A 24,529-nucleotide genomic window follows, 5' to 3' on the forward strand; every position below is an offset into this window, starting at 1 on the left:
ATGCCAGCTCTCTTGCCATTCACATTTTTTCCAGTATTTACCAGCTTATCATGAAAACAATCCTTAAACTCCCAAATCAGGGAGTCATTTTATACTCTTTTCTCTTCTTCTTAGGATCTGTTAGTTCTCTCCTCTACATTTATTTTTAACTACCATTTTTACATTTACTCTGCCTGAACCCTAGCCCACGATTCCACACAGAGCTTCTCAAATAATTCCTGTGACTCCATTTATGCCCACTTCCTGTTTATTCTCTGCAGTCAGAGTGGCCTTCAAAAATACAAATCAGATGATACTATGGTTTGAGTGTGTCCCCCAAGAATTCATGAGCCATTGTACTGGGATTAAGGGGGTGAAAACTTGAGCCAATTAAGGTGTCAAAAATTGGAACCTTTGAGGGACCACCAGTTAGCATAATGGCTATGTTGCTGGACTCCCACGTAGTCAACCGTGGTTCACGTCCCCGACCCGGTGGCTTAAAACTCATGCCAGGCGTGTGTGCGTGTGTGCCCAAGATCTCGAGAGTAGAATGGAGGAGAAGGGATTGCGGCATGCCTATCCCCCCCGGGGGGGAGGATTTCTCACTTTCTGTCTCTCTGTCTCTCTCTGTCTGTCTGGCGAGCGCACGCGCCCTATAGCGAAAACCTCTCCAAAAAAAAAAAAAAATAAAATAAAATAAAATTGGTTGGAACCTTTGAGCCTTTGAGAAAATATAAGGATTAAGGTCATTAGGATGGGGCTGCCATAACTGAGTTCTAGTGGGTGTGTAAGGAAAGCGAAAGAAACTAGAACAGAGAGAGTTATGGATAGCCCCTCTGCTCTGATCTGCTCTTGCCCTTGTTATGTTATTGGGAATTGACGGTATGCCCACCAGATATGGCCCTTAGACTTCAGACCTCCAAATCATAAGCTGAATAGATAATTTTTTATAAATCACACAGTCTCAGGTATTTTTTTTTTTCTTTCTTTCTTTTTTTTTTTTGGAGAGGTTTTCGCTATAGGGCGCGTGCGCTCGCCAGACAGACAGAGAGAGACAGAGAGACAGAAAGCGAGAAATCACCCCCCAGGGGGGATGGTCACACCACAATTCCTTCTCCTTCATTCTCCTCTCAGGATCTTGGGCACGCACGTACACATGCCTGGTGTGTTTTTAGCCACCGGGTCCGGGATGCGAACCGCGGTCAACTACGTGGGAGTCCAGTGACAGCCATTATGCTAACTGCTGGTCCCTCACCCAGTCTCAGGCATTTCTATTAGCATGAAAGTGGACTAACATATCTGGTTACACATGTGATTTTACCTTGATCTCATCCACTCTGTTTCATCTGAGTCAGTCATGCTGATTTTCTTTGAATTCTTATTTTTTTCTTTTCAAATTCAGAATCTTGAACCAGGATGTTACCACCATTTGGAGTGTGAGTTCTCTCATCATTCTCTAACTAAGATTTTATCTTTCGAACTTTACCTCAAATATCACTTGGTTAGGAAACTTTCCCTCACACAGAAAACTAGATTAAACCTTCGTGTTAGGCTGTATCATTGGCTATTTCCCCTGTGTCATATTTATCACATTTTAAATCACTTAATCATTGTTTTATGCAAGACTATAAGTGCTATAAGGAAAGAGACTGTCTATCTCTTCTATCACTTTATCTCCTGAGACTATTACAGGACTGGGTATATAGTTGTTATTTAGTGCATATTCATAAAATGACAATACAATGAATGGAAATATTCATGAGAATTGAATGAGTGTACTAACAGACATTATTTAATTCTTTTTAATGGTGGCCATTTCTATATATTATTTAGGTGTTGTAAGGGTGGAATGGGCATGCTTAAAGCCTACTGTAAGAGGAGGATATGAAGGATGGTAACAGAAATAACTGTATTTCTTCCGGAGAATGCCCTGGGTCCATAATCTTCCTATACTGGGAGGGAGAGTTTTACTAGTTCCTAATTCCTTTAGTGGTAGGGGGAGTTTTATGAGTTTCTAATTTTGGGTTGTGTTGGGGGTAAGTGAGAAAGGAGGAGACTCTCCAGAGTAAATGCCTGGCTAGCTTGCCATTTTATCTTATTTGGCTTAAGTAGTTGTGTTAAAGAATAGTAATATGGCAAAGAAAGGTCCTTTGCTTTTTTTCTTCCAGGAATTTAGGGGAGGAACATAGTATATTTGGTACATAGAGTAATGCCTTTCAATAAAACTTTCTGTGCTAGTAGAAATATTTTATATCTGTATATCCATTATGATAGCCATTAGTCATAAGAGACATTTGAGCCTTTGAAGTGTAGTAAATTAGGAGCTGAGTTTTTGATTTTGTTTAATATCAATGAATTTATATCTAAATTTAAAGTTCAAGTAATCTGTGTTTAAATTCAAATAGCCAGGCATAGCTAGTGACTACTATATTAGGCTGTATTAGGTTGGTCTGGAAGATAGGAATTTTGTCGAGATGAAGGTGGTTGAGCATATCAAATGTTTTGTTCTGGAGTGCCCTGCATTAGAAAGAATCTGAGTTATGGATTTGACATGCTTTTATTTGCAGTGATGCTCCTTTTCCAGCCAGCATATAAAATAAAATCATTCTGGGGAAGGAGTTAGATGTGAACATTTTTTTTGATAGGAAAATGTAAAGGACTAACTAGTTTATAAACCTGGCTTCCTTTCATTTTTGGAGTATAGTATCATCTTCTAATTCAGTAGAGTGGCTTTCATTTCCCATCAAATAAAAAGAGATGCCTCAAAACTATTCCAACAGTCACTTTCAGAAAGCAGTTGGTTGAGAAGTTGTATTGCCTCCTGGGATACCAAATAATAAGTCTTCAAAACAAAGCAGCCGCTATGCTACTGCTAGAACTCTAGTGTGTCTTGTTAATGCTGGTATTGAACCACTTGATGCTTTTATGACATGTTTTATGACATCGAAGCACTTTATAAAATAGAATTCATGCTTCCAACACTTGTTCGAGTTCAGGTGGGACAGTACTTGCTTCCTCACATTTTTCATGTATATAGTACATGAAAAATATATAACTTTTCCCTTTATGTGTAGAGTGTGCACAGGACATTCACTCCTGTGTTTGTACAACACATGAGAATTAATGGGCAAGGCAGCACATGGCTGAAGAAGGTTGACCCAGTGACTTTGAGTGATCTGGGCTTTGCCCAGCTCTGCTGAAGGTGGAGAAAATGGTTAATTCTGCATAATTATAACCCATTTGTCACCTGCAGTTGGAAAGCTCTGTGGACTTGGTACTATGCAGTGTATTAATAGAACAATGTTTCCTAAAATTTAATGTGCATATGAATCACCTTGGCATCTTGTTGAAATGCAAATTTTGATTCAGTAGGTCTACAACTGTGCCTGAGATTCTGCATTTCTGTCAAGCTCCCAAGTGATGCCAATGCTGCTGAACTTCACTTTGAGTAGCAAAAGGCTAGGGCATAAATTTGATTTCATTTGGTTAGTTTTATATCGAAAAATCTTTCTCCATTGCTACAAAACTTTTTTTTAACTCTTAACAACTGTGATGCTATGGTATCAGTCCAGGTCTGAGAGAATGGCAACATTGATTCAAATTCCTTTTTGGGACTGGAAAAAACAGAAAGTTGGGAGTCATGTGTTTATTTTATCAGTGGAGAATTGTACCAGATAAGAGTAGCAGACTCATAAGCAGGCAAACAGTGGGCTCATTAGCTCATGCCAAAAGATATCTCTGACAATGAAGTCAGAGAAACCATAGGAAAAGCTCTAGATAAGAAATATGGAGCCTGTACTTTGGATCTAACTCTCCCTTGATTGAGCAACTCATTGTAGGAAAGGAATTTAATTTTGTTGAGGCCTAAATTTTCATGTTTTTGGGGAAAGATCAAGGTAGTCAACTGCAAACAGATCCTATTGTCCCTCCAGGAAGAAAGCCCAGTAAATGCCTAAGCTACCAGGAAAAGAGTAAGGCAAGGCTGGTGAAGTACAAGAAAAAGATGAGAACTTCTGAAACATGTAGTTTTTACTTGGAAAAGTATAAAGAGAGTCAATTATCTGAAGTTACAAAGATTCCAGAAGATCCTTTTCACTTCCCCTCCAGGGAAAAAGACAAGAGAAATTTTCTTACTAAACCCCTAACTCTAGACTCCTACTACCAAATAACAAAACTGGCATAGTGCTAGTACACATCATGGGGAAGTGCATAAACCAATAGCTTCAGAAAAAAACATTGAACTCTCACTTCACTCTCATCCAAAGTCTCAAGAGCACTGAACCATCCTTCAAGCCGACCAGCAGGTGAAGCTCCATTTATAACCAAGTCTCTATAGCCCTGTGGTAACAGAGGACACAAAAGAGAGCAACACTCTCCCAACAAGAGACTGAGGCGTTTGGTCTTTACCCTTGTTTCCTCTGCAGGGCAAGCCTACCATTTCCTTCCCTTCAGACTCAAGCCAAAGGGAACGCTACCAGTTCCATCTGAAGCTACCCTAAAGGCAACTCTTCTGAGGTTGAACTGTCTCACACATGAGCTACTTACTTAAGTCCTGCTCTGACTTGAAAGACATGGCTGGCTTCTAGCTTCTCCCGGACCATTTTGCCAGGGTACCTTTGGGACTTATGGCTGTTTTGTCACTCCTCTTCTCACCCTTATGTTACAAAATCTCCTCTAACAAATAAGAAGTAAATACTCCTTCAGATGTCCCCAAATCAATGAAAATACAAGAAATATAAAAAATAAGGAAATCCCTCTCCCCTAAAGTAACACAGTAATTTCTCACCAATGAATAATATACAGAAATGTCAGAAAAGAAATTCAGAATGTTGGAACCAAGAGATGGTGTAATGATTATGTTGCTGGACTACCACATAGTTGAATGCTGTTTGAGTTCTGGACCTGGAGGCTTAAAGCTCACACTGGGTGTGTGTGCATGTGCATGCCCAAAATCCCAAGAGGAGAATGGAGGAAAATGGATTGTGGCATGGTGATTCCCCTGCAACATGGTGATTCCCCTGAGGGAGTGATTTCTCACCTTCTGTCTCTCTGTCTTTCTGGCAAGTACATGCTCCCTATAGCAAAAATCTCTCTTTCTCAAAACAAAACAAAACAAAACAAAACAAAACAAAACAAAACAAAAAAACCTCTTCAAAAAAAGAAAAAAAAAGAAGTATGAAAGATGACGAAAGAATACTACGAGTGACTAACACCAACAAACTAGAAAATGTACATGAGATGGAGAAATTTCTGGACACATGCAATATGCCTGAATGAACCAGGGACAAATAGAAAGCCTGATAGACCAGTATAAAGCAATGAGATTGAACCAGTAATAAATAGTCCCCCAACAAGAGAAAGTCCAGATCCTGTTGGCTTCACTTCTGAATTCGGCAAAACTTTTATTAGAGAATTAATTCCAATTCTTCTCAAACTTTTTTTTTCCTGAAGCTAATGAAACATCTTCTTATACATTAATAATAGTAGTGTTATTTTTAAGAAAACATTTCCGGGCCCTGATTATCTACAGGAGTATTTGAGGAAAATATTCCACTTAAGTATAATAAACAGTACTCTACTGAATAAATCCATAAATTTACCTCACTCCTTATAGTAAATACAAACATTCATCACAGGTTTGAAATTTCTGTAGTATCAGTAAATTATGAGAAGTGTCAGACAATGTCAGATAGTACTTTCAAAGCCTTATGTCAACACTTGCTGGTTACATGTACTAAAATTGGTTGGAACAAGATTCTCAGGTATAAGATTGGCAGAGATGCAGAATGCATAAGATGGACATTGCATGATTGGATCATTTTAGTGTCTTTGCATTAAAAAAAATTCATTGCAAAAGTGTTCAGAACTGTCAAGCTGCTCAGTCAGGTGGGCTGTTGTCATTTAAAATTTCTGTAATTAATTGGTTTGGTTAGAGTACAAAGCTTAGCTAATCAACCATTAATTTTCATTTCTTTTGTTCAGAGGATTGAACACCAGTTTAGTTTAAATGTATTTTATTTTCTATTATGTCTTTTTTCCTTACAAGGAAGAGATGTTTCCTTCATTGTGCTTACGGTTTTCTTCCTTCAGTTTATGGTTTAAAGTTTTCGAAATGTTTCAAATATTTTACTTCCTGTAACCTGAAATTGTTGCCGTTTGGTTTATAAAATCAGCAGCTTTGAATATTTGCCCTATTCTTTTTACAATAATGGACATTCTGGTTCAAAGTGGTTAATGGATTTAGCCATGTATGCTGCTAAAGAAATTGTCTATACTTTCCCCCCTCACCTCTTCCATTTACATAAGATTGAGATTAGGAAGAAAGCATTTTCTATGTCAATTGCGTTTAAACCTTTCAAAAATGTTATTTAGTTAGCTTAGTTTATAACTAAACTCTCTTTTTTTTTTTTAACCAATAGATCCAACTGTTTATATTCTAAATTCGGACTCAAAGGCCAATGTCTAAAGTTGGTTTGAGATTCTGATATTAAATGAAAATACTTATTTCAGTAATACATTTAATGTTTTTTTTCTTGTGACAGTTACACAAATTAGCTTGAATTCTATGTCCTTGAGTTATTTTTATCATAAAGCCAGAAATGTATTATAACAAAGCAAGTTGCAATATACATGTAATCTTGAACTCATGACCATGTCAGTTTATTTTTTTTCTTGGATTGAAAAGTACCAAAATTCAAGGTAACATTAAAATGAAAAATTTTAAATTTACTTGAGTAGAAAATCACTTACCAGTGAGTAATAATACTCTTTTGAAATACTTTCTTCAGATATTGTAATTCTTAACTGGATATGAATTAGGAAAGCTGGGATTACATATAGTATTCAGTTACACCATCCTACTTAAGCTATTTTTAAAGATCCTAATGGAAGGAATCCTCCCAAACTCACTCTATGAACCCTTGATAATCCTGATAACAAAAATAATAAAAAAAAATAAGGGCATATTAAAAAAAAAAAACTATGGACCAATATCCCTGATGAATATAGATGTAAAAATTTTCAATAAAAAACTAGTGAATCAAATCTAATAGCACATTAAAAAGATTATACATTGGGGGCTGACCGGTGCCATGGTGGTTAGGGTACTGGACTCCTACATGACTGAGTGCAGTTTGAGTCCTGGAGCTTATGACTTGCTTTCCCTCTTTCTCTGTCTCTCTAGTGAACACATGTAACCTATAGTAAAATTAAAAAAATAATAATAAATAAAATTAAATGGATAATTCTTAAAGAAAAAGACTATATGTCATGACCAAGTAGGCTTTATTCCAAGGGTACAAGGATGGTTTAACATACTTAAAATAATAAAGGTAATATGGCATATTAGCAGAAAGAAAGATAAAAATCATATGATCATATCGATTGATGCAGAAGAAGAATTTGATAAACTACAACATCTTTCATGATTAACTCTCAACAAAATAGGTATATAAGGTACATTTCTCAAGACAATTGTAAAAAGAAAAAGCTTTATATGAGAAAGCCACAGCAAACATCATCTGAGCGGGAAAAAGCAGAAAGCTTTCCCACTAAAAACTAGAACAAGGCAAGGCTGTACACTTTACTCCATTTCAACCTAGTACTGTAAATCCTAACCAACACAATTAGACGGCAGGGTAAAATAAAAAGCATTAAAATAGGAAATAAAGGAGTGAAATTGTCCCTATGTATAGACAACATGATTATATACAAAAAAATCCAAAAGAATCCATGAAAAACACTCCTAGAAATAATAAACGAGTTCAGCTGGAGAATACAAAATCAATATATACAAATCTATGGTGTTTTTATACACCAACAAGCACACATTGAGGCAGAATCAAATATACTAACCTCATTTACAATAACCACAAAAAGAATAAAGTACCTAGGAATAACCCCAAGCAAAGAGGTGAAAGAGCTCTATAATAAAGCCTATGAAAAACTTAAAAAAAATTGAATATGATAAAAAGAGATATCCCTTGTTCTTGGATTGGAAGAATCAATAAAATTAAAAGGTCACCTCTGCTCAGATTAATTTACAAAGTCAATGTGATTTTGAGCAAATTGCCAGTGGCATTCTTCTCAGAAATAGGAAAAAAAGCAACCATAATATTTGTCTGGAATCATAGTAGTTCCCATATAGGCAAGGCAAGACTATGCAAAAAGAATAAAGTAGGAGGTATCTCTCTTCCTGACCTAAAAACATATTACAAAGTTGTGGTAATCAAAACAGCATGGAAATGACATAAAGACAGACACATAGACTAATGGAGAAAAATAGAATGTTCAAAAATAAACACCAAAACATATAGTCAACTGATTATTGACAAAAGAAACCAAAAAATCCTTTAGAGAAAAGAAACTCTATTCCAGCAAATGGTGCTGGAATAACTGGATATCTACTTACAGAAAAATAACACTGGACCCCTACCTCTCACCATAAACAAAACTCAACTCATATTAGGTCAAAGATCTAAATGTAAAGCCTCAAACTGTAAAACTACTTGTGGAAAACACAGAAGAAATACTTGAAGATATTGGAGTAAACAAAGATCTCTTAAGTAAGAGTCCTAAAGTGTAGACAACAATTCAAAAAAATAGACAGGTGAAATTACATTAAGCCAAAAATCTTCAGTATGGCAAAGAAAACAATACACAAAATGAAGAGACAACCCACAAAATAGGAGAAAAATATTTTACAAATTGTGTATCAGACAAGGCATTGATAACTGGAATATATAAGGAGCTCAAGCAGCTCACCTGTAGAAAAACTAATAATGCCATTAAAAAGATGGTCAAATGGTGTGGTGGTTAAGGCACTTGGCTTACACATGACTGACTATGTTTTGAGCCCTGGGTCTGAAGGCTTGAAACTCACATCAGGTGCATGTATGTGCGTGAGCCCAAAATCTCAAGAGGAAAATGAGAAGAAGGGATTGCAACATGGGAATCCTCGCTGGAGTGATTTCTCACTTTCCCTCTCTCTATCTCTCTAGTGAGTGCATGTGTCCTATAGAAAAAATCTCTCTAACAGAAACAACAACAACAAAGCCAAATGAGCTGGACAGACAAATCTCAAAGGAAAAGGTATGTATGGCTAAAAAAACACATGAAAAAATGTTCAGTGTTTCTTATCATAAGGGAGATTCAAATCAAAACCACAATGGGATATCACATAACCTCAGTCAGAATAGCTATTATCAAAAACCAAAGAATCATAAATTACGGCAAGGCTGTGGTGACAAGAAAACCCTTCTGCACAATTGGTGGGAAGGTGAATTTGTATAACCACTGTGGGAAACACTATGGGGGATCCTCAAAAATTTACAATCTACAATATGACCCTATGGTATTTATCCTAAGGACAAGAAAACAATCAAAAAGACACTTGTACATACATTTTATTGCAGCATTAAGACATGGAATGAATCTAAGTGTGTAACAACTTATGAGTCGATTAAGAATGTGCCACATATACACTATAGAATACTACTTAGCCCTTAAGAGCAGCAAGTCTCTGTTATTTGATACGAAGTGGATGATTACAGAAAATTGAGTGGTAAGTGAAATGAGCCAGACTATGAAAGACAAACACTATACCTCTGCCCAATACATACAGTCTGCACTTAATATATACTGAAAGTCTGGCAGAAATGGAAATATTTGAAGACATAATAGGAGAGGCCAAGTATAGATACTAGAGACTTTATGGGGGACAGTGAATAGTGGGGAGTGGGTGGTAGGCGTTAAAAAAGCATTTAACAGATAAGAATGTAAGGTTCTTTGTCGAAAATTGTATGTGGAAATATTCTTGATTATCGCACACTGCATGCATGCTTTGAAAACCATATTTTACAACATAAAGCTATATAACAATGAAATATAAATTTAAAAATTATAAAATAAATTTGAAAAAAATTTTCATCTTTGAAATATGAACTATGGTGGTTGTAAATGGGCATACTTCCTTTTACTTTTCTCTTCTCTTTAATACAGGTATTTTTGATGTGGTGGATGTCTGTAATGGGCTACCAGCTTCTTAATAACAACAAAGAAGGTAATTTAGACTGTTAGTTCTGTGGAAGAAAGGATCAGTTAAAAAAGCATAGAGCTTCCAGAGAGAGTGACATCAATGAAATGGTGGAATGAGAGTTTCCAGCACTTGTTGCTTCACAGAAATATCAATTCGAACAATTATCCATGCATGAAAACATTTTTATATCAGCTAAGATATCCAAATAAGAGATTATGGCACTAATTAAAGCACAGAAATTAAAAAGAAATAGTCATTGAAGAGGATGAGAAGGATGATTTCACATTACCTGCTCCATCTTTTTTTCCAAACTGACATAGCACAACATGGAGAGATACACCCCCTGCTGGTGAAAGGAGAGTAAGTAAGAAAGAAAGGAGAGTAAAGTAAGCATCCGTCAACATGATGAAGCCTAGCAGCAAGTCAGCTTCAGTGAACCCTTGTTCCTGGCTGGCCCCTGCAAACCCAAACTGCAAGTGAGTCCCTATAGACTCAGATTTCCTGGACTCTCTGTGAACCCAAGATCCAAACCTACCCCAAGAATACACTCTTGTCCATCAATAATTACTTTAAATGTATATAGAATAAATTCTCCAATCAAAAGACATAGAGAGACTGAATAGATTTTTTAAAAAGATCTAACTATACATTGCCTACCAGACATTTAATTCAGTGTTAAGGACACACATGGACTGGAAGTAAGGAAATGGGAAAAGTTATTTTATTCAAACAGTAACCAAAGCCACCAGAGGTGGCTATACTTGTATCAGACAAAATAGCTGTTAAATAAAAAACTGTCACAAGAGTCAAAGAAGGCCTTTATGTAATGATAAAGAGATATCATATCAAGAAGATATAATAATTGTAAATACATAGGCACTCAACATTGGAGCACATAAAGATATAAAGCAAATATTAATAGTACTGAAGGGAGAAATACACAGCATTGCATTAATAGTAAGGGACTTCAACACTCCATTTTCAAAAATGGGTCGATCATACAGACAGGAAATCAGTAAAGAGAGCATGGACATGACAACTCTCTAAAACAAATGAACCTAACAGACAGACACAGAACATTCCGCCCAGTAGTAGTGGAATACACTTTTCTCAAGTGCATGTGGAACATTCTCTAAGACAGATCATGTGTTAAGTTACAAAAGAAGTCTTAAAATATTTTAAAAAAAGATTAAAATTATATTGAGTGTATTTTCCAACCAAAATAGTATGAAATTAGAAATCATTAACAGGAGGGAATTCACAAATGTGTAAAAACGAAACAACACATTCTGAAAAAAAAAAACCAGTGTAAAAAATTGAAAGGTAAATAAATATCTTGAGGCGATGAAAATGGAAACAGAATATTCCAAAATTTATGAGATGCAACAAAAGAATTATAAGAAGGGAGTTTATAGTGTCAAAATTATTAAGAAAAACATTTCAAATATATAACCTAAGTTTACACCTTAAGGAACCAAGAACCTCGAGGAAAAAGAAAAATAAACTAAGTTCAAAATTAGCTGATGGAAGGAAATAATAAAGATAAGAATTCTAATAAATGAAGGGGACTAGAAAAACAATAGAAACATGAATGCATCTAAAATTTCACTGTTGACAAGGTAATAAAATTGATAAAACTAGTTGATTGAGAAAAAATAACAGATTTCTCAAATAAAAAATGAAAGAGATGACACTACAGCTGGTAGCACAGAAATACAAAGAATCTGAGGATCATGATAGACTGCTATGGATAATTACATGTCAACAATAGGATAACATAGAAGAAAGGGATAAATAACAAGAAACCTACAACCTGTTAAGATTGAATTATAAAGATAGAACATCTGAATCAATACATAATGAGTAAGAATATTGAATCAATAATGAAAAACTTCCCAACAAAGAAGTCCAGTACCTAATGGTTTCACTGGTGAATTATATGAAACAGTTAAATAATTAACACCAATCTTTGTCAAAGACTTTCAAAATATCAAATAGGAGAGAACACATTCAAACTCAGTTTAAAGGCCAGCATTACCCTGATATCAAAGCCATACATGGGCCCTCGAAGAAAAAAAATTATGAACCAATATTCTTCATGAATACAGATACAAATAATCTTCAACAAAATACTAACAAACCAAATCCAATAGCACGTTAAAAGGATCATAAAACATGATCAAGTGGGATTTATACCTGGATTGTAAGGATGGCTCAACATATTTAAATAAATAAACATGATACCACATTAATAGAATAAAGGGAAAAAAGCATAGGATCAGCTCATTGGGTGCAGAAAAAGAATTTGACAAAATTCAGCATGCTTTAATGATAAAGACCCTCAACAAATTAGATATAGAAGGAATGTACTTCAACCCAATAAATGTCACATATGAGAGTATTTCAAAATGTTCAAGGTAAATGCCTAGTATAAAAAAAACTATGCATAGACTTCAATATTTTTTGCACAAAAATAAACTTGTACTAGCTCGTTATGTTTGAACAGTATCTAGTCTAGGCACTAAAAAGGTTAAGACATCAGTTTGAAAATAGCCCCATCGGAGCAATGTGAACAAAATTGAAAGCAGGGACAAACAATAAGTTTATGAAGATGCTTGGGTGGAACAGCAGTGAAATAATTCATGCTCTATGAGAAGTTTCTGGAGACAATACTCGAAGGAAGATAATGTTGAGGGTGATACCTGTAGTAGCAGAGTGTTAACTTCAATCTGTGAGAAAAAACAAAAATTAGTCTGTTTATACCTGAGTTGAAAAGGACTGATGATTAATAGCAGAAACAATAACCAACACCATTGACATTTAAGTTGAGTCAACTTCCACAATTATAACTGAAAAATTAATTTTGAGCAAACTTTCTGCTTCATGTGTGCCAAACCATTATGCACAGATCAGTTGCAGATGAGAGCAGAACTTTCCATAGAAATTTTGAAAAAGTGGGATCAAGATCCTGGAGCATTTCTTCAATGAATGGTAACAGGAGATGACATATCATACCAGAATGATCCTGAAGACATATCACTATCAAAGCAGTGATTACCAAGAGATTAAAATGGTCTGGTCTAAGCAAAAGTGGATTGGTCAAGAGCAAAGACCATGAAAAGAGTTTTTTTGGAATGCTCAAGGCATTTTGGTTGTTTCTGGAGGGCAAAAGAATGAAATTATACTTATTATGAGAGAGTGTTGACAAAGTTAGCCAAAGTTTTAGCAGAAAAACACCTAGAAAATCTTCAACAGAGTCCTCCTCCACCCTGACAGTGTTCCTGTTCATTTCTTTCACAAAACAAGGATAATTTTGTGAGAATTTTGATAAGAACTCGTTTGCCACCCAACTTACAGTCCTGACATGGCTTCTCCTGATCTCTTTCTGTTTCTAATCTTCAACAGTGTATAAGGGACACCCATTTCTCTTCAGATAATAATGTACAAAAGATTGCATTAACATGGTTTAATTCTCAGGATCCACAGTTCTTTAGGGATGAACTAAACGGCTTGTATAATTGTTTTATAAAGTATGTTAAACTTGAGGGAGCTTATGTTGAGAAATGAACCTCTTGTATCTTTTTGTTGTCTTTAATTCCACTTTTCCACAACCATTTTGGAGTTCTCTGGTTTAACAGACTCATAGTTAACATCATACTCAGTGGTGAAAAGTTGAAAGATTTCTTCTAATCAGGAACGAGAAAAGAATGTTGAGGGTTTTTTTTTTATTATTTTATAAAACGAGTTTATGAATTTAGTCAACACACATAATTGACATAAACATTTCAGTAGAAGGATAAAATTCAAAACCCCTTGTAAGTTCATCTCTATAAAAAGTGATCTTCTCAGGACAATAACCAGATGTAAGTTAACTCAATGCCATATTAATTCGAAGAGGTTCAATAAGCTGAAGATGTGTGCTCCTTTCCTTAGCAAATTTGCACTAAAGGTTATTACAATACAAATTCTGCAAAGGAGAAAACAACCAAAATAAAAAAATCCTGTTGATATAGTTTCCTCTTGGTAGTGGAGAAAAACTGAACCTATTTATTAGACTGACCACAGCATAATGAAAAGCTGAACTAATTAATTCATAATAAAAACAGATTATGCTGGTGTGATTACCTTGTATTTTATTCTAGAGCCCTTATAAATGAAATTCATCAGTTACTGTTTATATTATCAGGTAGTGAGTGAGTTAATATGGTGGAATGAGGACTTATGCAAGGTATGTAAGTATGTTCATTCTTGTCACTTCTATTCAATGTAGTATGCTAGAAGTCCTAACTAGGACAATTAGGCAAGAAGAAAAAATATTAAGGCATCCATATCAGAAAGGAAGATAAAAGAATCTCTGTGTGTAGATACTTGATTTTGTTTATAGAAAGCCCTAAAGACTACAAAAAATTGTTAGAACTAATAGGCGAATTGAGCATAGTTGCATGACATAAATTAGCATATGAAAATCTATAATTTCCATATACTAATACTAAATAAAAGAAAGAAAATGATTCCATATATAATGGCATCAAAATACTTAGGAATACATTTAACAAAAAGGTCAAAGATATTTTATGTTTATTAATTGGAAGAAATAATATTAGTACAATTTTCATACCACCTGGAGTGAAATACAGATTCAATGTGATCTCTAGTAACATTTCAATGGTATTTTTCCAGAGACTGAGCTGGGGCTGGTTGAAGTTGGGGGGTGGTTCTCAGTGTTGGGGTCCTACTAAGGGTGCTGTCTTTATGTCTGTTTCTCTTGTTCATGGAGGAAATGAAAAAAATAAAACTACCATAGGATACAGCAATCTCACTACTGGGTATACATTCAAAGGAGAAAAAAATCAATATCTTGGAAAATATCTGAACTCTCACTGAAGCATTAGTCACAGTGGCCAAGATATAGAATCAACGTAAGTGTCCATCAATGGATGAATAGATTAAAAAAAGTGAAAAAATACAATATGTAATAATTATATACACTAGTATATATTAATGTATTATGTGATATATTAATTAGCATATAGTAATATATTACTATATTAACTAATATATAACAATATTAGTATAATTAATATATATTTAATAATTATTATATGTGTGTGTGTGTGTGTGTGTGTGTGTGTATATATATATACATATACGCTATTAAGCTTTAAAAAGGAAAGAAATCTTATCTTTTGGAACAATACGGAAGAACTTGGAGGACCTTATGTTAAGTGAAGTAAGCCAGGCACAGGAAAGCAAATACTGTATTATCACACTTATATATGGAATCCTAAAAATGCAATCTCATGAAATAAGAGAGTGGAATGGTGATTTTTTAGGAGCTGGGTTTTGGGGGTGGGGTGATTGGAGAGATTTGGTCAAAGGATGTGGTTTTTCTTAAGCAGAAGGAATAAGTTCTGGAGATCTAACGTATGCCATGATGAGTGAAGTTAACAGAGCTGTATTGTTAACTTAAAATTTGCTGAGAGAGTAGATCTTAAATGTTCTTAACACACACACACACACACACACACACACATACATGCTAGCTGCTGGGGGATCAGAAAAGTCATGATGTATTTTTCTATGTAAAAATGTGTCATCACTTTTCTGACCTCTGAATATTTGAGGTGATGGATATGTCAATAAGCTCGATTGTAGTAATTACTTAACAATGTTTGTGTATATCCGAATCATGTTGTTTGCTTTACATGTACACAATTTTCACTTGTCAAATTATACCTCAGTGATGTGGGAAAAATAACGGTAACGCATTTCAGGGTTTTATAAGTTTACTTAAATTCCAATTGGTAAATTCCATGATTGGAAAGGCACTTGACATAGTGCCAAGTATAGAATAGGTATTGACGCCTTCACTGGTAAGGGTGGTAGTGTTCTGTGATTGCAGCTCAGATACAGATGTATGGGTGAGCGATTCGTGAGCAATAATCAATAGTTAAGAAAGTAAGTGAATCAGAAAAATGGTGGGTATAGAGCAACTGCAGCTTCCTTTTCTCTTACAAAGGTGAACTTTATTAATAAAAAAGTTGCTTTATCCCTGCTGTGATCTCGCAGAATTTCTGTGACTGTAATATGCCCATCTTTCAGTCATCTCTTCATCCTCACCACTTTTCAAAACTGATGAATTTTCTAAACTGATTCTTTGAATTCAATGCACTGACGAGAAATGTCTGTATCTTTATAACCACACTCATATGGCAAATGAGCCTGGCTGTTCTGGATTGTCAGTTTCTTCGGGTCTCAGCAGGATCTTGCAGAATTATGATCTCAAACTGTAACTTTGCAGCTAATAAGAACCTCACTATTGTTTATCCAGTAAAACAAGCAGACAGACAAAATCGCGTGCTATGTGTTTGTTGATAAGTATGACTATTTGAGTCAGTACACACTTGTGGAAATTTAAGACAAGAGTCATAGGAAAGAAAGTAATCAATGAAACAAGTATGAACTGCCCCGTCTCCCTAATCTCAGATTTAAAAATAAATTTTAGGTAATTACCACAAGGACCTCTTTGTACTATGTTTTATCACCCCCTTTACCCAGACAACAGAAGATGGCTACTTTAGTCATTGTTACATAGTGAATTAAAATTTTATTTTTAGTAGCTAAGTTAGTGCTGCATCTTTTTAATATGTGTCTCCACATGGTAAAAACCTCTTACACTTGACATTAGGATGTTCTTTCTAGATTTGAAGTAGCCACTGGATTTTAGTCAATAACATTCTCTGATGAATTTTTCAGATAATACAAAACCAATTAATCTAAGCCTGATTAGTTTTTGACAGAGGTTTTCTTTTAAAGATAACACAGCTTAAATTTATAGAGCTCATTCCCCCAAGGAATTCAGGCTGCTCATTGTTTTCTTACTAAATAATTTAATTGCATTATCGTTTCTTCAGACCCGTTCCTTCACCTGTCTTCCTTAGCTTAGTTTCCAGCAGTGTCTCCACCCAGCTTCCTAGACACCCTGGGTGTGGACCAGTGTGTGTTTCAGCCAACCCTGCTGGCAATTACGATGTCTGCACTGAGCTGGCTTATACCATCACTACCCACTGGTTGACCTCAGCAGAAACCTGGAAGGAATACTTTCTAATTCCTTTCCTTTACTGCATTAAATCAATTTCCTCAAACTTCAGACAATAGCTCTCAAAATCCTTTTTTTCTCCTCCATTTCCACATCCACTGCATTAAGTCGTCTTTGTAATTTTTCCCCAGGTCTATCAGAGTGGCTTCCTCTGCTTCCTTTCTCACCAATCTTCTAGTCCCTTCTCTATACTGTGACTAGAATAGCTATCTAAAACATGTGAGCTCTACTCCCATGGCACGGTCCTGTATTCCCAAGGCCGGCATGATGGAGTCTGCCTGTAGGAATGGCATGTAGACTCACCCTCCACTGACGCCTCACCTTTGCTTCCTTCTCTTCACTTGTATCCCAGGACCTAATTACTGTGGGCTGCTTCAGATTTCTTAAATACAACATGTTTTCTTATTTTGCCATGCACTTTTCATGTTTTTGTTTCTACTCAACTTTTTTTTGTGTATTTGGTATACTTGTTAAAATCCACTTCACAGGTCACCTCATTTCTGGAACATTATATCACTCCCTTCCATTCATTTTTCTTGGCATAATAATTTCTTCACTGTGTTCTCAGGGGACCATGAATTTTAGTTCTTTTACAGCACTGAGCACTGAATACAATTTATGAATTTATGTGTCTGTTTTCTTCGAGGGTTTAAAATCTCTGGAGGTAAGGGTCAGTTTTATTCATCTGTGCATTTTCTATTCTTGGTACTTACTAAAATGCTCTATAGTCATATGTTGAACTGGAAGAAGTGCCAAATCCTGTTGTCTTTCCTTTAATATGTAAGACAGAAAACTTTGCTTCTGTTTTATAGAATAGGGAAAATCTCTTACTCCAGTGACAGAAAGACAAGACAATGATCTCAAGAGAAACTGGGTTGGGGCAGTGCTGAAAAATTAATCTTGGTTCAAAGCAAATAACAGCCCTAGCTCCTACCCTGAGGTTATCTCTGTGTCTTCCGCCTTTTACCTTCTTGAGGATAAGGACAATGTCTCTTTTATCTGAGTGTCCTCAGATCCTAGTCGTAGTACTTTAATATGAATATTGTAACAATTGTCCACATATTTGGTGGCTTGAAACAACTCAGATTTATTTTCTTACAGTTATAGAGGTCAGAAGTTGGAAATGGTTCTAACTAGGCTAACATCAGAGTGTTGGCAGGGTTTAGTTCCATTTTTGAAGCTGAAGGAAAAATTCTGTGTTTTTGTCTTTTACTAGCTTCTATAGGCTGCTTACATTCCTTGTCTTGTATCAGTACTTCCATGGCATGACTGGATGAGTCTTCCTCATATTGCCTTATACTGACACTCTCTCTTCTGCTTCCTCTTCCTTCTTCCATTTCTAAAGACTGTTGTAATGATACTGATTGTAACTGGATAATCTGGGAAAAAAATCTCTCCATCTCAAGGTCAGATGGTTTTCAACATCAATGCCTTTGTAACCTAAATTTCCTTTGACATTTATACTATCATATTCATACATTTTGAAAATTAGGATCTAGTCATGTTTCGTTTCCTTCCTTCCTTCCTTCCTTCCTTCCTTCCTTCCTTCCTTCCTTCCTTCCTTCCTTCCTTCCTTCCTTTTTACCTCTTCCTTCTCCTCCCCTTTTCTCCCGTCCCCTTCCTCCCCTCCTCTCCCCTCTTCTCCTCGCTCTGCTTCACCTTGCTTCACTTCTCTTCTCTCTCTTCTCTTCTTCTCTTTCTCTTCCGTCTCCACTGATGCCTCCTTATCTTTGCTAGTCCATTTGATTTACTCTCCTTTATTCTGTTTACTTGTATCCCAGGATCCAATGACTGTGGGCTGCTTTAGATTTCTCAAATACAACATGATTTCTTATTTTCTTTCTTTCCCTCTCTCTTTCTTTCTTTCTTTCTTGTTTCTCTCTTTCTTTTTTCTTTCTTTCTTCCAAAATGGTTGGGATGACATTCTTTCATATATTACACTAGTGTAGGATCTTCCTCATATTAAGAGATCAATAGCTTCACAGAATGAATGGGCTGGATCTGTTGTGCATATGGCCTTGCCAACAGTTAGTCACAGCTGTCAAAGTAATGATGCTTAAGGTAGTGTTGGAGGGTAGTGAGGGAGGAATTTCCTGGTAAGAATAGAAGGTCTCAGCCTCAAGATCTGATGGTTGATCCTGCTGGTCAGGATCCTAGGGTGACCCCCCAATGACTCCTGCTTCCTGGTGTTCACAGCCTTATGTAATATTCTCCCCTTGACTGTGTGAAGGACTTTTGGTGTTCTTTTAAGCAACAAAATAAGGGAAAGGAGATAGGATGTCAGTCTTATAATTAGGTTTTATACAGCAAAGGTGATGAGATGTCATCTCTTGATTAGGTATTTTCATGGCAAAGGTGATGGGTTGTCATTTCTGTGACTACCTTGCATTATATAATTTTACTCTGAACTATACTGAAGCTGATGACTCTTCTTATGGGCTTGATGAAGTAAGTGGCTAGAAACCCACACTGCAAGTGGCCTCTAGGCAATAGGCAGCAAAATGTCAGAGCTCTCAGTATTGTAGCCACAAGGGAATGAATTCTGTCAACAACTTGAAGAAAAATTGAAGCAGATTCTTCTCCTGCCAAACTTCCAGATTGAAATACAGCCCAATGGATACCTTGTAAAACCCTGAGCAGAGAATCCAGTTAAACCGTGCCCAGACTCCTGACATGTAGAAACTGAGAGAGTAAGTTGTACGATTTTAGTCTGCTAAGTTTCTGATAGTTTGTATTCAGCAATAGAAAACAAATGCCAGTGTTTGGGAATCATAGAAAAGACGGAGGTAGGAATTGCTCTGTTGTGTGTGTTAGTCAGGGTTTTGTGGAGAATATATATACATATTCCTATGTATAGCTGCATAAGAATGAGTTATTAGGGGAGTCAGATCATGTGATTACAGCAGCTAAGAAGTCTACAACAGGGGGACCAGCAGTTGGCGTAATGGCTATGCCACTGGACTCCCATGTAGTCAACTGTGGTTCGAGTCCTGCATCTGGTGGCTTAAACTCACGCCAGGTGTGTGTGCATGCATGCCCAAGATCCAGAGAGGAGAATGGAGGAGAAGGGATTGAGGCATGGCCATTCTCCTGGGGGGTGATTTCTTGCTTTCTGTCTTTCTATCTTTCTGGTGAGTGCATGCGCCCTGTAGCAAAAACCTCTCTCTTTAAAAAAAAAAAAAAGAAGTCCATGACAGGTTGTCAGCAAGATGGAACCTCGGGATTCTGGTCATAAGGTTCAGTCTAAATCTGAGATTCTCAGACACAGGGAGACCAATGATGTAACTCAGTTCTAGACTGAAAGCCGATAAACTGGTGGGGAAAAAGAGGCTGGTATAAAACCTGTTTTTTTTTTTTTTTTTTTTTGAGAGATTTTGGCTATAGGGCACGTGGGAGTCCAGTGACATAGCCATTATGCCAACTGCTGGTCCTGAGCCTTGAGTTCTCATGTCAGAGGCAACAGAAGTCTACACTACTCTCTCAAGAGTGATCCACTTATCTTCTCTATACTATCTGGGCCCCTTGTTGACTTCATGCTTGCTCACCTTTAGGGCAGATCATCCACATCTAGCCTATATAGACTTGTACGTAAATCTCTTCTGGAAACACCCTGTGGACACACCCAAAGTAATACATTATCAGGTTTCTAAGTTATTCCTTTGTCTAGTCAGGTTGACACTCAAAAACTAACCATCACAAGTCCACTCTGTGCTTAAAAAAATTCCTGACTATAAGCTTACCTCCATTTACAGCTAAAAAAGTGAGGAAGAGCAAGTTGACACTCTTTATCTAGTGGTCAGTGAGAAAGATGGAAAGAGAATATGTTGTGATGACTTCTGCTGGGATTTCTCCACCCCTTCCTGAGGCTATCACTTTTCTTAAAATCGAAGTTCATAGCAGGGAACTTTACTTCATTAATCTTCACAGCAGAGCTCTGAGAGAAGGCTTCTTGGGCTATCTTTTCTTTCAAATAGAATCACAGAGTGGTCTCACTTGTCTGAATCAGCTATTCAAGTAATAGCTGAGCACGGACTGAGTAGCATTCATTATGCTTCACAGTTATCAAACTTGTATGCAGACTTACTAAGTATACTGTTTAACACCTCTCCTCTATTTAAAAATGATCCATGAAGATCAGACAAAAATAAACATGGATTTAAAGATTATTTAAAGGAGATATTTAAAATTCATCAATGACATTTAGGTGATAGATTTTTATAAATGAAAATGATTAAAAATGCTCTTGCCCATTCACTCTCCTCATTTCACAGATGGAATTACAAGTGTGAAAAGAATAAGTGACCTGTATCACATGCTTCCACAGCTAATTCTTCCTAGAATTCAGTTTCCAAGCTTAGAGTTTCATATTATTTTCATAGGTAAATTCTAGAATTAGTATTTAAAAAGATATTAATTGTCTACTATGTCTGTAGTCCTGCTTTAAACAGAACTAAATATATATAAAGCATCTCAGACACACAATTCTCTCTCTTTACAGATAAATCCAAGGGAAGTAATATGATTCCTTGGTGCTTTAGCTTTGATTGATGTCTGCTTGCACTTTGAATAATAATCATCCTTATATAACTTGATTAGGTATTGATTATGATCTGAAATGTGGTGCCATTTTTCATAGTCCTGTAGAATTTTGTTTTCGATTCAGAGACTAAGGATAAGAGCCTTGGGTTTATACCACTTTAACCTTTGACTAGGGTACCAGGCTGGGATTGGAGGAGAGAGAAAGGGCCAGTTGTGTGTTGATGAAACCTCCAGATAGGATTTGACATGAAATTTTTGCATGGCAGCAGAAAATGTATGGATGTAATACACAGATGAATAGCTAGCAGGTTGTTTGATGTTGGTTCTGAAAAGGACAGGAGTGGGGCCGGCAGGTGGTGTGGTGGTTAAGAGTGCTCGATTCCCATGTGGTCGACAGCGGTTCGAGTCCCGGACCTGGAGGCTTGCTTTCTTGCTTTCCCTTTCTCTCTCTCTCTGGTCAAAATTTAAAAATGATAATAACAACAAATGGAAATAAAGAAAAAGATATTTAAAAGAAAAAAAAAAAAGAAAAGGGCAGGAGTGAGATTCTGGCATAACTTTTTCCCAAGGGCTAGATGTGGAGTCACAGAATGTTGGAGTTAGAAGATCAACATTTGTCTTGTTGCACTCCACATTTTTATGTAAATGAACTGAGTTTTAGAAAGATGACTTGCTCTAGAACAGAAAGCCAGTCATTGGCAGCTTACAACCTGGAACTCCTGAATATCACAACTAGTATTTCTTAGTTTTCCTTAATTTTATATCTTTTCTACTGCTATAGTTTTTCTCTACCCCACTTAGTTATTGACACCACACGCACACACACACACACGCACACACACACACACACACACACACACACACACACAACTCACCTATCTTTGTTCCACCATCTTCCTGGAGCTAGTGGTAATGCTGATAGTCACAGCAAAAATCAGAAAAATTGTGATGGATATTTATTATGCAGGCAATGTGGCTAGGTAGGATGAGTCACTAAATTAGGACTTAGAAGACCAGAGCTTGCCTTTGGGTTATGACTTACTTAAATGGAAATTCACTTTTTTTTTCCAAAAAAATTTGTGTATATTTAAGATATACAATATGTTACTATATATACATAAATTTGTGTGTGTGTATGCATCTATCTATCTATCTATCTGTATTACTATAGTGGAACAAATTCTCATGCTTACCTTTTCAGAGTCTTAGTGTCCTTGTTGATAAAGTGCAGATAAAGAGATAATGGTGAGAATAATACAGGAATGGTTTGGAAGCCTCCTGGGCAAGGCTGGGACAGTAGGATCCAGTGATTATGTTTCTGGGAGTTTGGCTTCCTTGAGAGCCACCTGTTTAAGTGCATTATATACTCCAAAGTGCTCTACAAATATATTGAGTTATTATTATATACCAGGCAATATAGTGAATGTAGGAGAAATATTGCCTTAGAAATATTCCTTGCCTTCAATAAAATTGTACCTAAGTTAATATCAGTATATAACAGGGCAGCATAAACTGAGTAGCCAGGGAAGTGAGATGACTCTGAAATGGGCAACTGGAGAGGACTCTGTGGAGGAAGTATGACTTGATCTGGGTCATGGAGAAAATGAAGCAGACGGAAAGGACCATCTTTGGCTGGTGCAACACATTGAGCAGAGGCATTAAGGAGCTCCAGGAGTGGTTAAGGTACAAAAGAGGAAACACATGGGAAAAGTATTTAGAAGAGGTTTGCTGGTTACGGTGGAGACTTACATCAAAGCCCGGAATTTTACCACACTGACAAGGAGACACAGGTAGCTTTTGAGCAGGCGTCATCTGTCCAAAATAATGGCTTAGGAAACTTCCTTTAGCAGGACTGTAGGCTAGTTTACTGTAGAGTGTACGGCAAAGAGCTGCTTATTCTTTTCCTCTTCATACTTTCGGGGCATTTATGTGGCTGTCTTTCTAAACGACACTAAGAAAAAGGTTGAGATTATGCCAGGGTCCCTTTGTAAATGATTCTTGAGACACCTCTCCTCCCATCTCTGCACAGGCCTGGAAGTCCTGTCCTTACTAAATGGCACAAAACCTCAAGTCTGATTGCTTTGACTTAGTTTTGAGCCAAATGACTTTAATTATTAGCAATTACATTACAGAACAATTGACAATAATAAGGTCATTTTTTTTCAAGATACAAGGAGGGGAGACAGAATATTGAAATCTAATGAGAGAAAAATATTGAAAGCTAATGAGAGAAAAGGGGAAAAAATGACCTATTATAGAAAAGAGACCTATTTCATCTATTCCTGACTGATTAGAATTTTTTCTTCAACTGTCTGAATAATGACTATTTTACCATTTGTCGTGAAAAAATTTTCAGTAGGTTAATTGTATCACCTTCCACCATTGACATTTTTCTGCTTTTCAACCAGAATACTCACATAATAAAGAGCTTGGCAATATTCCTTTATGTAAAAAAAATCATTTGCATGAATATGAAAGTAATGTTTTTATATTTGATGCTATCGGTTTGAGAGCTACAGACAGGAATACATAATTTATATTTTGAACTTTTTTCTTTCATAGGCATACTAGTCACCAATCCAAGATCAAATTGAGAAGAAAAGAATTTGTGTGCTTCTGATCTTTGAAGTGACAAATTAATATAAACAGAATGGGGAAAATGTAGAATAATTCAGCGGGATTTTATTTCATTTATTTTTAAAAGTTTCTTTCTTTCATGAGATAGAGAGGCACTCTCCACAGGATCTTCCTCTGCTATTCTCCCTGAGCTTTTCCAGCCAGGGAGGATCATAGGTACACATTTGTGCCTCTGGTGTGTATAGATTGACCTGGTAACTGAATTTCACCATCCATATGGCTCCAGCATCATGGAGTGG

This window comes from Tupaia chinensis, unplaced genomic scaffold (assembly GCF_000334495.1).
Source record: "Tupaia chinensis unplaced genomic scaffold, TupChi_1.0 Scaffold000100_1, whole genome shotgun sequence".
Taxonomy (NCBI): Eukaryota; Metazoa; Chordata; class Mammalia; order Scandentia; family Tupaiidae; genus Tupaia; species Tupaia belangeri.